General features: G+C 45.9%; 1 pseudogene; it reads right to left on the bottom strand.

Moving 5' to 3' along the window:
- Positions 1–11,958, bottom strand: part of LOC141273039 (uncharacterized) — a 72,193-nt pseudogene extending 60,235 nt beyond the window's left edge.
- Between the last annotated feature and the right edge of the window lie 662 nt (positions 11,959–12,620).

Here is a 12,620-nt window from a genome sequence, read left to right on the forward strand (position 1 = left end):
TTGGGAACATTTTGGATTACATTTAACCTGCGCTCTACGCTGAGCACTTATATCGGGGTTTACATCTAAAGGCTCACTCACATTAGCATATAAAAAATAGCTCTGATGTTGCTCCTGAAAAGTTGGACGAGTGGAATCCGTATGTTTCAACTTAGGTCATGCGAGTGCTATGCAAGTGTGCAATTTTTTTCTCACCTAGCTTCCGTATAACATCTGTATGACATGTGTTTTTTACATCATCTTTTACATACTGTAAATTTCTATGTAATTTAAAGCTAGCTTACAAACTAATAAAGCAATCTTATATAAAAGAGATACTGTAGATAGATAGAATAGATATGAGATAGAAAGAATAGGTAGGATAGATGTCCTGTAGATATTTAATGTCACAAGCCCCATACATATAATAAACTTGTACCCTTTAGTGCTTTTCATATGGCACTAAAGGGTGTTTTTTAGCCTCATTTAACCTATTAAACTTAAAAATTATTTAAAAAAAAATGACAAATGACGAGGGATTCCCCATATTTTTCATTACCAGCCAAGGTCAAGCAGACAGCTGTGGGCTGATATTATCAGGCTGGGAAGGGCCTAGTTTGGTCTCATCTGACCAGAGCACCTTCTTCTACATGCTCACCGTGTCCCCTGCATGGTATGTAGAAGAAAGTGCTCATGATCAGAAAAAGGAGAACGTTTTGGGCTAAATCCAAAACGTTATGTGTGGTGGAAAACTAATACTGCCCATCACCCTGAAAACGCCATCCCCACCATCACATATAATGATGGCAGCGTCTAGTTGTAGTGCAACTATATGTTTCTTTAGAGTCTTCTCTGGGGGCTTGCATTTTTAATCCTCCCTCATAGTTGCTGTCAATTACAGCTCTGCCGCATCTGAGAGGGAGGAGTGAAAGTGAATACCCCCATAGAAAACTCTAAAAAAAAATACACATACTCCTATCTTCTTCATCCCACAACCCCAAACAGTTATTCAACACTTTTAACTGCCTCCACACCCCACCATTGCCCCTTCCAACCTACTTCATCTTTGCAGAAGATTTTGCCACACATTTCAAAAACAACAAATCAGGCAAGTCTTTACTAATCAATCACCACATCCCTTCCATATAATAGATTAATGCTCTTCCCCCATAACCTTCCTCCTCACCATCACTGAAGGAAAGCTTACTCATCTCTCCAAATCACACCTCACCACTTGTGCACTTGATTTTCTCTTCACTTGGTGTGAAAGACCTTGCCCTCTCCTGGATCTCCTCATATATCATTAACTACACATTTAGCGTCTCTCATTCCCATAATACCTTCTCATCCCACCCTCTCTCTGTTGGTGTAACTCAAAGCTCTGTTTAGGGCCCCCTACTGTTTTCCATCTATACCATTTGGCCTGGGACAACTTAGAAAGTCCAATACCATCTATACGCTGATGATCTACCTCTCTGGCCCAGACATCACGTCCAGAATCCCAGAGTGTCTGTTTGCCATATCCTCCTTCTTCTCCTCATGCTTTCTAAATTCAATGTGGACATATCTGAACTAATCATCTTTCCTCCATCACACTGAATTCCATTACCTGATCTATCACAATAAATTACATCTTGCTTTCCCCTGTAGCAGATATCTACTGCCTTGGAGTAACCCTTGACTCTGCCTTGTCCTTCAAACAGCACATCCAAGTCCTTACCACCTCCTGCAACTCAAAACTATGTCCAGAATCCGTCCTTTGCTCAACCCTGAATCTACTCGCATGATAGTGCCCTCATATCCCGCCTCGACTATTCCAATATACTCCTCTGTGACCTTCTTGCTAACACTCTCGCACTTCTCCAGTCCGTCCTTAACTCTACTACCCAACTACCTCTCTCCTCTACTCCTCTGCCTCTCTGTAATAAGAAGCAATGAATCCCTGAAGAGCCCTTGCAGGATGTACCATTAATAAGAAGAGACTGCCATCTGCTTGCCAGGCAAAATCAAGTGGAACCAAATTGCACCAGAAAAATTGCAGGGGGAGCGAGTTCTGATGCCGGACCTACTCAGGTGCCATGCATGACAGAATTCCGGGATCTAAAAGTCCTGCGCGCCAAATTGTAGGGGCTGTGGTGGTGCACAGGAGAGGATGCTGCAGCCAGAGTGACAGGCCGCAGCATGAAGCGAGTGCCAGCAGGGTGCTGGCTGCTTGTAAACAAGGTCAAGACAATGCCCGGTGAGACTCAGAGTTCAGACTGCTCCGGTCACGATCAGGACCTGCGTCCTATGCCGGTCAAGCCTTGGAGACTAGACGTCACCTATCTGGAGCCGAGGCCCAGTCCTTTCCGCCCCAAGCCTAAAAGACTTCCGCCAGCGGTCAAGCTGTGAAGATCCATGAGGAGATCTTCAAGGAGAGGCATGCCTGTGATCGCGGAGAGACAAGTGAGCAGGGCCGTCACTTCCAGCTATAACCTACGGTACCGGCTGGGATTAGGACAGCAGGTTGGGAGGGGTCGGTTGGTATGTAGGAGGCTCAACGTGCTTAAATAGACTACGTCAGAGAGAGACTTGCTGCCTAGCCGGAAAACCCGGTGACCCCCGGCTAGGACAGAGCTTCAGAAGGAACTTATGTGGTGACTCCCACAAATTGGTGCACCACCCTTGTTAAAGGAACAGAATGGTCCTGTATTTGGCTCCGTCCATCTTCCCATCAATTTTAACCATCTTCCCTGTCCCTGCTGAAGAAAAGCAGGCCCAAACCATGATGCTGCAACCACCATGTTTGACAGTTGGGATGTTGTTTTGAGGGTGATGAGCTGTGTTGCTTTTACGCCAAACATATCGTTTTGCATTGTGGCCAAAAAGTTTGATTTTGGTTTCATCTGACCAGAGCACCTTATTCCACATGTTTGGTGTGTCTCCCAGGTGCTTGTGGCAAACTTCAAACAAGACTTTTTATGGATATCTTTGAGAAATGGCTTTCTTCTTGCCACTCTTCCATAAAGGCCAGATTTGTGCAGTGTACGACTGATTGTTGTCCTACGGACAAACTCTCCCAGCTCAGCTGTAGATCTCTGCAGTTCATCCAAAGTAATCATGGGCCATTAGGCTGCATCTCTGATCAGTCTTCTCCTTGTTTGAGATGAAAGTTTAGAGCAGGGGTCTCAAACAAGCGGCCCCTCTGGCTGCTTCATGCGGCCTGCAGGCACCATAGACCTCGATCGCGGCCCGGTCTAGGAGCCGCCGACAGCTGCGCTTTAGTTCAGTGTATTGCTGCGCAGAGACCGGCTCTCTGCACAGCAAAACCAATGCCAGCCGCCGGCCTATCAGAGACCAGCAGCTGACATCTGGGTCCTAGCGCAGCTGCGAATGACGTCACTGGACCAGGCCGCGATCGGGGTCTATGGTGCCTGCTGGCTGCATGTGCAGAAAGGACGCCGAGGGAACGGAGGACAGGTGAGAAGAATGGTTTTTTTTTCTCTGTTATGTGCATTATGGGCACCTGGATGGGGACATATGGGCACCTGGGTGAGCAGCGGAAAGGGGACATATGGGCACCTGGGTAAGCACCTGGATGGGGACATATGGGCAACTGGGTGAGCACCTGGACTGCTGCACTGAAAGTAAAGGGGCCGCATAATATTGCACGCCCCACTTTTCAGTTTTTAATTTGTTAAAAAAGTTTAAAATATCCAAGAAATTTCGTTCCACTTCCCGACTGTGTCCCACTTGTTGTTGATTCTTCCCCAAAAAAATAGAATTTTATATCTTTATGTTTGAAGCTAGAAATGTGGCAAAAGGTAGAAAAGTTCAAGGGGGCCAAATACTTTCACAATGCAGTGTGTGTGTGTACGTATAAATAAATATATATATATATATTACAGTACAGACTAAAAGTTTGGATACACCTTCTCATTTAAAGATTTTTCTGCATTTTCATGACTTTGAAAATTGTACATTCACACTCAAGGCATCAAAACTATGAATTAACACATGTGGAATTATATACTTAACAAAAAAGTGTGAAACAACTGAAAATATGTCTTATATTATAGGTTCTTCAAAGTAGCCACCTTCTGCTTTGATGACTGCTTTGCACACTCTTGGCATTCTCTTAATGAGCTTCAAGAGACAGCTTCTGGGAGGGAGGAGTGAAAGTGAACACCCCCATAGAATACTCTAAAGAAATGCCCAATTGCACTAGAACCAGAGGTTACACATACTCCTATCTTCTTCATCCAACAACCCCAAACAGTTATTCAACACTTTTAACTGCCTCCTCGGCCCACCATTGCTCCTTCCAACCTCCCTCATCTTTGAAATATGTGGCAAAATCTTCTTCAAAAACAAAATCAAACAAATCAGACAAGTCTTTACTAATCAACCACCACATCCCTTCCATATAATAGATCGATGCTCTTCCCCAATAACCTTCCTCCCCACCATCACTGAAGGAGAGCTTACTCATCTCTCCAAATAACACCGCACCACTTGTGCACTTTATTTTCTCTTCACTTGGTGTCAAAGACCTTGTCCTCTCCTGGATCTCCTCATATATCACTAACCACACATTTTGCGTCTCCCATTCCCACACTACCTTCTCATCCCACCCTCTCTCTGTTGGTGTCCCTCAAGGCCCTGTCTAGGGACCCCTACTGTTTTCCATCTATACCTTTTGGCATGGGACAACTTATAAAGTCCAATACCATCTATACGCTAATTATCTACCTCTGTGGCCCAGACATCACCTCTCTGCTGTCTAGAATCCCAGAGTGTCTGTTTGCCATATTCTCCTTCAATAGATCTTGGAAGAAGAATAATTTCCACAATTGGATGTGTTTAAATAAAATGTTCCTGTGCTGAGATAATCTTATAAATGTGCCCCTGCTGTGTACTGTGTAATGGCTGGGTCTGATCGTACCACATCTCCTCGGCAGGGGAGGAAACAAAAGAATATACAGATATTACAGCCCGGGATCACAGCTGATTCTTTTTGTGAGGCAAAACATTTCACTGCTTGTTTTAAACAATGTTTTACTTCAAAGAAAGAATCAGCCGCAATCCCATGCTGCAATGTCTGTATACTCTTTTGCTTCCTCCCCTGCCCAGGAGCTGTGGTATGATCAAACCATGTTCTCTACACGGTCAGACACAACCATTAAACAGGGGAACATTATCTCAGCACAGGAACACTTTATTTAAATACATCAAATTGTTGAACTTATTATTATTTAAAGATCTATTGATTAAACTGAACTTTTGTTCGTGGGAAAACCCCTTTAATTAGACATCTAGATTTGTTAGGCCAAGAGAAATACACTATTGTGTTGACTTTTGATTGTGTGTTTCATTGGTGGGTCAAGAAGGACAGACTAGTATTTGTATAACCCTGATTGTTGACTTCTCTTGGTCTGTGAATAATGATGTATGTTACTATGCTAATTGCATATTGTACTAAGCCAACTAGTTGTTGATTTACAAGAGCAGGAGGATACCAACTAGGTAAATTGATTAAATGCTCAAAAAATGAGACCTGAGCCCTGTATCTTTCTCCCTGACCTGTGAATGATGACCTGAGCCACAGAAAAATATAAAAATGGATTTCTAGCGTGCTACAAGGAGAATCAAAGATTCAAAGAGACTCTTCTGGACAGCAGTTTGGTAGCATGGCTCGATCCAGAGAGACACAGATTTGGATTCTACAGGATTCCAGCCTAAGGGTACACGGCCCTGGCTGGAAGGATACAGGTCTGCTCCATTGACCATCAGAGAACCCATGCATACATTTAGGGAAACCAGGTTGGGACAATGAAGTCACCTCGCCCCATGGATATGTTGTTTGGAGTAGCCAGATGGGACCCTCCAGTCACCTGGAACACATGGAAACTCTCGGAAAAGCCAGGGTGGGACCCTCGTACCTCGATGGACTGTCAAGCTTCCTAAGCTTGCTGCTACTTCCTCTCTGTGGGGGCCCACCAAAAGAGGGGAGCCACTGGTTGAGGTAGTTGGCCCTGGAAGTCCCAAAGTTGCAGCTGCTCTATTCCAAGCGGGCCAGCGGGAGGGTGAGACTATGTAATTTTGCACCATCTTGGGTATTTGCTGGGACTGTTCTATAAGTTTATTGTCTGTTTGGTGGTTCAATAAAATATCGCCACACTATTTTACCCTCCCCCTGTGTTGTCTGAGTAGTATTACGGCCACGGAAGACCCTGGGTCTTCACACAGGACATCCAAGCCCTTACCACCTCCTGCTGCTCCCAACTCAAAAATTGTCAGAATCCATCCTTTCCTCAACCCTGAATCTACTCAAATGCTAGTGCCCTCATCTCCCGCCTCGACTATTGCAATAAACTCTTCTGTGACCTTCCTACTAACACTCTTGCACCTCTCCAGTCCTCTTGCACCTCTCCAGTCCGTCCTTAACTCTACTACCCAAAGAATCTACCTCTCTCCTCTACTCCTCTGCTTCTCTGCAATAAGAAGCAATGAAATCTCTGAAGAGCCCTTGCAGGATGTACGATTAATAAGTAGAGACTGCCATCTACTGGCCAGGCAAAATCAAGTGGAACCAAATTGCACCAGAAAAATTGCAAGGGGAGCAAGTTCTTGTGCCGGACCTGGTCAGGTGCCATGCATGACAGAATTCCAGGATATAAAAGCCCTGAGCGCCAAATAGTAGGGGACTTTGGTGCTAAGAGAGCGCAAGGTGCAGATGTGCACAGGAGAAGACACTGCAGCCAGAGTGACAGGCCACAGCATGAAGCGTGTGCCATCAGGGTGCTGGCTGCTTGCAGACAAGGTACAGACAATGCCCAGTGAGACTCAGAGTTCAGACTGCGCCGGTAACTACCTGGACCTGCATCCTATGCCGGTCAAGCCTTGGAGACCAGACATCGCCTATCAGGAGCCGAGGCCCAGTCCTTTCCGCCGGTCAAGCTGAGTAGATCCGCGAGGAGACTGCGCCAGGAGAGGCATGCGATCGTGGCTGGGATTAGGACAGCTGGCTGGGAGGCTCAACGTGCTTTAATAGACTAGGTCAGAGAGAGACTTGCTGCCTAGTGGGAAAATCCAGTGACCCCCACTAGGCCAGAGCTGCAGAAAGAACTTATGTGGTGACTCCAACAAGTGAGTGTTAAAGGAATTTTAACATTATATAGTGAAAGACTTTATTTGAAATTCCAAGCTTATTATTTGTTTCATTGATTATTTGCCTAGTTACTAACACAAATTGTTCAGTTACTTTAAATTACTGTAAAATTACTACTGCATTTAGGCTGTGTGCCCACAATGCGGATTTAATGCGTTTCTGCGGCGGCATTTCCGTGGCAGAAACACATTAAAATCGCTTGTTAAAATGTCTGCCATGTTTCCCAATGATAATCCGCATGCGCTGTGCACATGCTGCGGAAATTTCCACTGCGGATTATCATTGCGGAAAAATGCGCAGCACAACCAATTTGGGCGCGATTTTGCGTCGAAATCGCGTTTATTGACTTGCATTGAACCGCATAAAAACCGCATGTATAGATTTAAACATGCGGAGTTTATACAGTTCAATGCGCGGATGGTACCTGGGTCTGGAGAAGAGGAGACTCTCATCCGACCCAGGTACCATCATACCCACAAAGTTAAAAAATAATTATATAGTAAAAAATTAAAAAAATTATTCATACTCACGTCTCCAGCAGCCCCCGGTCTGCTCCCGGCGGCGTCCTCTCTCCTCGGCGGCCTGCGGTGTACTGGCGGGACCTGCGGTGACGTAATTTAATCAGCTGATGGCCAAGCGACCATCACCTGGCCGCTGACGTCAGGGGGTCGCGTGACCATCACCTGACTAAATTACATCACCGCAGGTCCTGCCAGTACACAGCGGGGAGCCGAGGAGAGAGGATCGCTGCCGGGAGGATACCGGGGGCCGCCGGAGAGGTGAGTATAAGATTTTTTTTTCTTTTTAATTCTTTTTTTCAGTATAGATGCACCATTTGAAAGCAGAACTCTCCTCATAATTTGGTCACACAATATAAATCCATGCCAGTTGCATTTGTTGTGCAATTTCCCCTGGGCACGCATATACCCCATATGTGGGGAAAAAACACTGTTTGGGCGCACGGCAGGGCTCGGAAGGGAAGGAGCGCCATTTGACTTTTTGATTGTAAAATTTGCTTGAATAATTAGCGGACGCCATGTTGCGTTTGGAGAGCTCCTGTGTGCCTAAACATTGGAGCTCCCCCACAAGTGACCCCATTTTGGAAACTAGACCACCCAAGGCACCTATCTAGATGCATAGTGAGCACTTGGAACCCCCAGGTGCTTCACAAATTGATTCGTAAAAATTAAAAAGTGTTTTTTTTTTTTTCACCTTTTCATTTTTACGAATCAATTTGTGAAGCACCTGGGGGTTCCAAGTGCTCACTATGCATCTAGATAGGTGCCTTGGGTGGTCTAGTTTCCAAAATGGGGTCACTTGTGGGGGAGCTCCAATGTTTAGGCACACAGGGCCTCTCCAAACTCAACATGGCGTCCGCTAAAAATTTGAGACGATTTTCCATTCAATTTGTTAGCGGACACCATGTCGCGTTTGGAGAGCCCCTGATGTGCCTAAACAGTGGAGCTCCCCCACAAGTGACCCCATTTTGAAACTATACCCCTCAAGGATTTTATTAAGGGGTATAGTGAACATTTTGAACCCAGAGGTACGACACAGAATTTGATAACATTAGGTCATCATATTGAATAAGTTGTCATTAGTCTTGAGCGCAAGTGCTCGCTACTTGAATTTGCATCAGGTACTCAGGTATGCACCAAGTACTGCGTGTGCTCGAGTGACATGCTCGAGTCCCTGCCCCGCATGTTTCACGGTTATTAAGACACCCAAAAAAAAACATGCGGGCAAACATGGCAGGCAATCCCCGCAAAGTTTTTTTTGGCCGCGAAGCATATGGGGCGGAGACTCGAGCATGTCACTCAAATACCCACGATACTCAATGCATACCAGAGCACCCGATGCAAACTCAAGTAGCGAGCACTTGTGCTCAACACTAGTCGCCATATCGTCATCTTTTTATCGTACTTTTGAAAAAAATCCCAACCCCATCACAACCCTAGCCCCAAACCTAACCCCAACCCTAACCCTAGCACAAACTTAACCCAAGAGTTTATTTTTTACGCCGTTCCTCGTGCGGTATAAGTGATTAGACGACCTTATTCTTTGGGTCGCTGAGACTACCGCGATACCAGAATCATATGGGGTTTTTATGATTGACAGCTGTCACACACTAAAAGACGCATTTTTTGTAAAATCTAGTTTTTGTATCGCCATATTTTGAGAGCTATAATTTTTCCAGATTTTGGCAGACAGTCATGTGACAGCTTGTTTTTAGCGGGATGAGTTGACGTTGTTATTGGTGCCAATTTCAGGCACGTGACATTTTTTCATCGCTTTCTATTCCGATTTTTGGGAGGCAGAATAAACAAAAACCAACAATTCAGGAATTGTTTTTTTATGCCGTTCCGCGTGTGGTAAAATTGATAAGGCAGCTTTATTCTTCTGGTCAGTACGTTTACAGATGTACCATATTTATATCGTTTTTCTATGTTTTGCACTTTTACATAAAAGCAATTTTATAGAAAAAATTATTTTTTAGCATCGCTTTATTCTGAGAGCTACAAGGGCGGCTTGTTTTTTGCGGGACAAGATGACGTTTTTAGCGGTACCATTTTTATTTATATTCATCTTTTTGATCGCGTGTTATTCCATTTTTTGTTTGGCGGTATGGTGATAAAGCATTGTTTTTTGCTTCATTTTTTTTTTTTACCGTGTTCACTGAAGGGGTTAACTAGTGGGACAGTTTTATAGGGCAGGTCGTTCTGGACGCGGTGATACCAAATAAGTGTACTTTTATTGTTTGCTTTTGATAATATTTATTGATGGGTACATAATATTTTTTTTATTTATGGTGGATTATTTTTTTTTTTTATATTTTTGCAATTTTTTAAAAAAATTTTTTTTTCACTTTCTGATAGTTTTTTTTTACTTTGTCCCACTATGGGACTTTCACTTTTTTTTCTCTGATCGCCTGCATGGCACAGGAATGCAGCACCATCCCTGTGCCATGAAAGGCTGTCAGCGCTGGACAGGGAGAAGATAGTTTGGAGATGCACTGCGCATGTCCAAAAAATCTTCCTGCTGTCTGGTGACCCGGATGTTGTCATGACAACATCGGGTCGTCATTGCAACATCCTGGAAGCCGTGGCAGACAGCGCTGGAGGCCGGAAGAGGAGGTGAGTATCGGCGATCACTTCCCCTTGCCACGGCTATGCTGCGATCGACTTCGATCGCAGCATTGTGGGGGTTAATGTGTCGGGAGCGGTGCGGGACCGCTTCCTGCACATAGCACCGGGTATCAGCTGTGACAATCAGCTGACACACGGCGGCGATTGCGCCCGCACAGCCTGTGTGCGGGCGAAATCGCCAGGGCGTATAAATACGTATCTGGTCCATAAGTTCCAGGGCACAGATACGTACTAATACGCCCTATGTCGTAAAGGGGTTAATCTAATTATGGATAAATGGACAATCACTTTGTAACTATTTTATGTAACTATTGCAATCATTCTTTTTAATAGACAATCCAAGAATAAATCGATACGTTTTTTAGAAGAAGTCATCAATAGAAAAAATATACAGAAATAAGTATTTTTTTACAATCTCCAATGAAAAGAAATATTAGAAATATACACGTATGTGGTATCACCACATGTATAAAAGTCTGATCTTCAGTCATAATATAAGAGTAATTAAGCCAATCAGTAAACGCCGTAACAAGAAAGAGAAGAATGGAAACATCAGAACTGCAGCAACTCTACAATAAGAAACAATCAAAACGTTTTATCTGCTCCCAAACGGTATCAATAAAAGCATCGAGTCAGGGGGCAAAAAACAATCCCTCACAGCCCGATCCACCGATGAATGCGAACGCCACGGGTCTCTGACACAATGCTGGCGCATTGCTGTATATAGCACTAGAGCTCGGAGGATCACAGGTTCAGGTCCCCAAATGACACTAACAAATACCGTGAAAAAAAAAATAAAAAATTATAAAAAAAAATGTAAACTCACCAGCTTCTCTCCATTAAAAATTAAGAAATACAAAAACCCTTATAATACAGATATTTGGGATCAGTGTGTTCATAAAGCTCCAATCTATCAAAATATAAAATAAATGAATGTGATCAGTAAATGGTGGAGAGGGAAAAATGTCAGAATTGTGTTTTTTTTGGCAGCCAGAACATAAGAAAATGTAATAAGAGGCGATGAGAACATGGCGACTGCCCCAAAGAGACCCCAATAAAAGCATCGAGTCAGGGGGCGAAACACCAGAGCCAGGATGGCTATAGGGAGGGAGAAACAACAGCGTTATGGAAGAAGGGAGGAAAGCAGGAGAGGAGCGAAGACAAAGAGGGTCAGGAAGGGGTTAAACGCTACAACTTATCCCGCAAAGAAAACCTTCACCGTCTTTCAGCCCAAAACCGGCCCCAAAGGGGTTAATGAGCCGGAGCTGAGGAGACACACACGCACATACCTGCACGGCAGCGACTAGATCGGAGCGGAGGATTGGAGGGGGTGACGTCACCGGAAGGGGCGGGGCCTCCTCAGTTCAGTGAGGACCCGATGGCGGGAAGCAGCGCTTGTCTCTGTGCTGAGGAGAGGACGGAGCAGCTGCAGATGGGACTGAGGATGAGGGTCCTGTATGGGGGCTGCACAGGGAAATGGCCGCTGCTGCTTGTATAAGGCTGCTTATGGGGGAGGCATTCACAGGAAAAGGGTTTATGTTATTTGAGTGGAGCTGCATGGGAGGGGGACGAGGGTGATGAGGAGGGGCTGTGAGGAGGGGGACGAGGGGCTGTGAGGAGTGGGATGAGGGGCTGTGATGAGGATGATGACTAGGAGGGGCTGTGAAGAGGAGGGTGATGACGAGGAGGGGCTGTGAGGAGGAGGGTGATGACGAGGAGGGGCTGTGAGGAGGAGGGTGATGACTAGGAGGGGCTGTGAGGAGGAGGGTGATGACGAGGAGGGGCTGTGAGGAGGAGGGTGATGACGAGGAGGGGCTGTGAGGAGGGTGATGACGAGGAGGGGCTGTGGGGAGGAGGGGCTGTGGGGAGGAGGGTGATGACGAGGAGGGGCTGTGAGGAGGAGGGTGATGACGAGGAGGGGCTGTGAGGAGGAGGGTGATGACGAGGAGGGGCTGTGAGGAGGAGGGTGATGACGAGGGGCTGTGAGGAGGAGGGTGATGACGAGGAGGGGCTGTGAGGAGGAGGGTGATGACGAGGAGGGGCTGTGAGGAGGAGGGTGATGACGAGGAGGGGCTGTGAGGAGGAGGGTGATGACGAGGAGGGGCTGTGAGGAGGAGGGTGATGACGAGGAGGGGCTGTGAGGAGGAGGGTGATGACGAGGAGGGGCTGTGAGGAGGAGGGTGATGACGAGGAGGGGCTGTGAGGAGGAGGGTGATGACGAGGAGGGGCTGTGAGGAGGAGGGTGATGACGAGGAGGGGCTGTGAGGAGGAGGGTGATGACTAGGAGGGGCTGTGAGGAGGAGGGTGATGACGAGGAGGGGCTGTGAGGAGGAGGGTGATGACGA

The sequence above is a fragment of the Phyllobates terribilis genome, unplaced genomic scaffold (genome assembly GCF_046119375.1).
Source record: "Phyllobates terribilis strain yellow unplaced genomic scaffold, ASM4611937v1 Scaffold_1__5_contigs__length_1240528914, whole genome shotgun sequence".
Taxonomy (NCBI): domain Eukaryota; kingdom Metazoa; phylum Chordata; class Amphibia; order Anura; family Dendrobatidae; genus Phyllobates; species Phyllobates terribilis.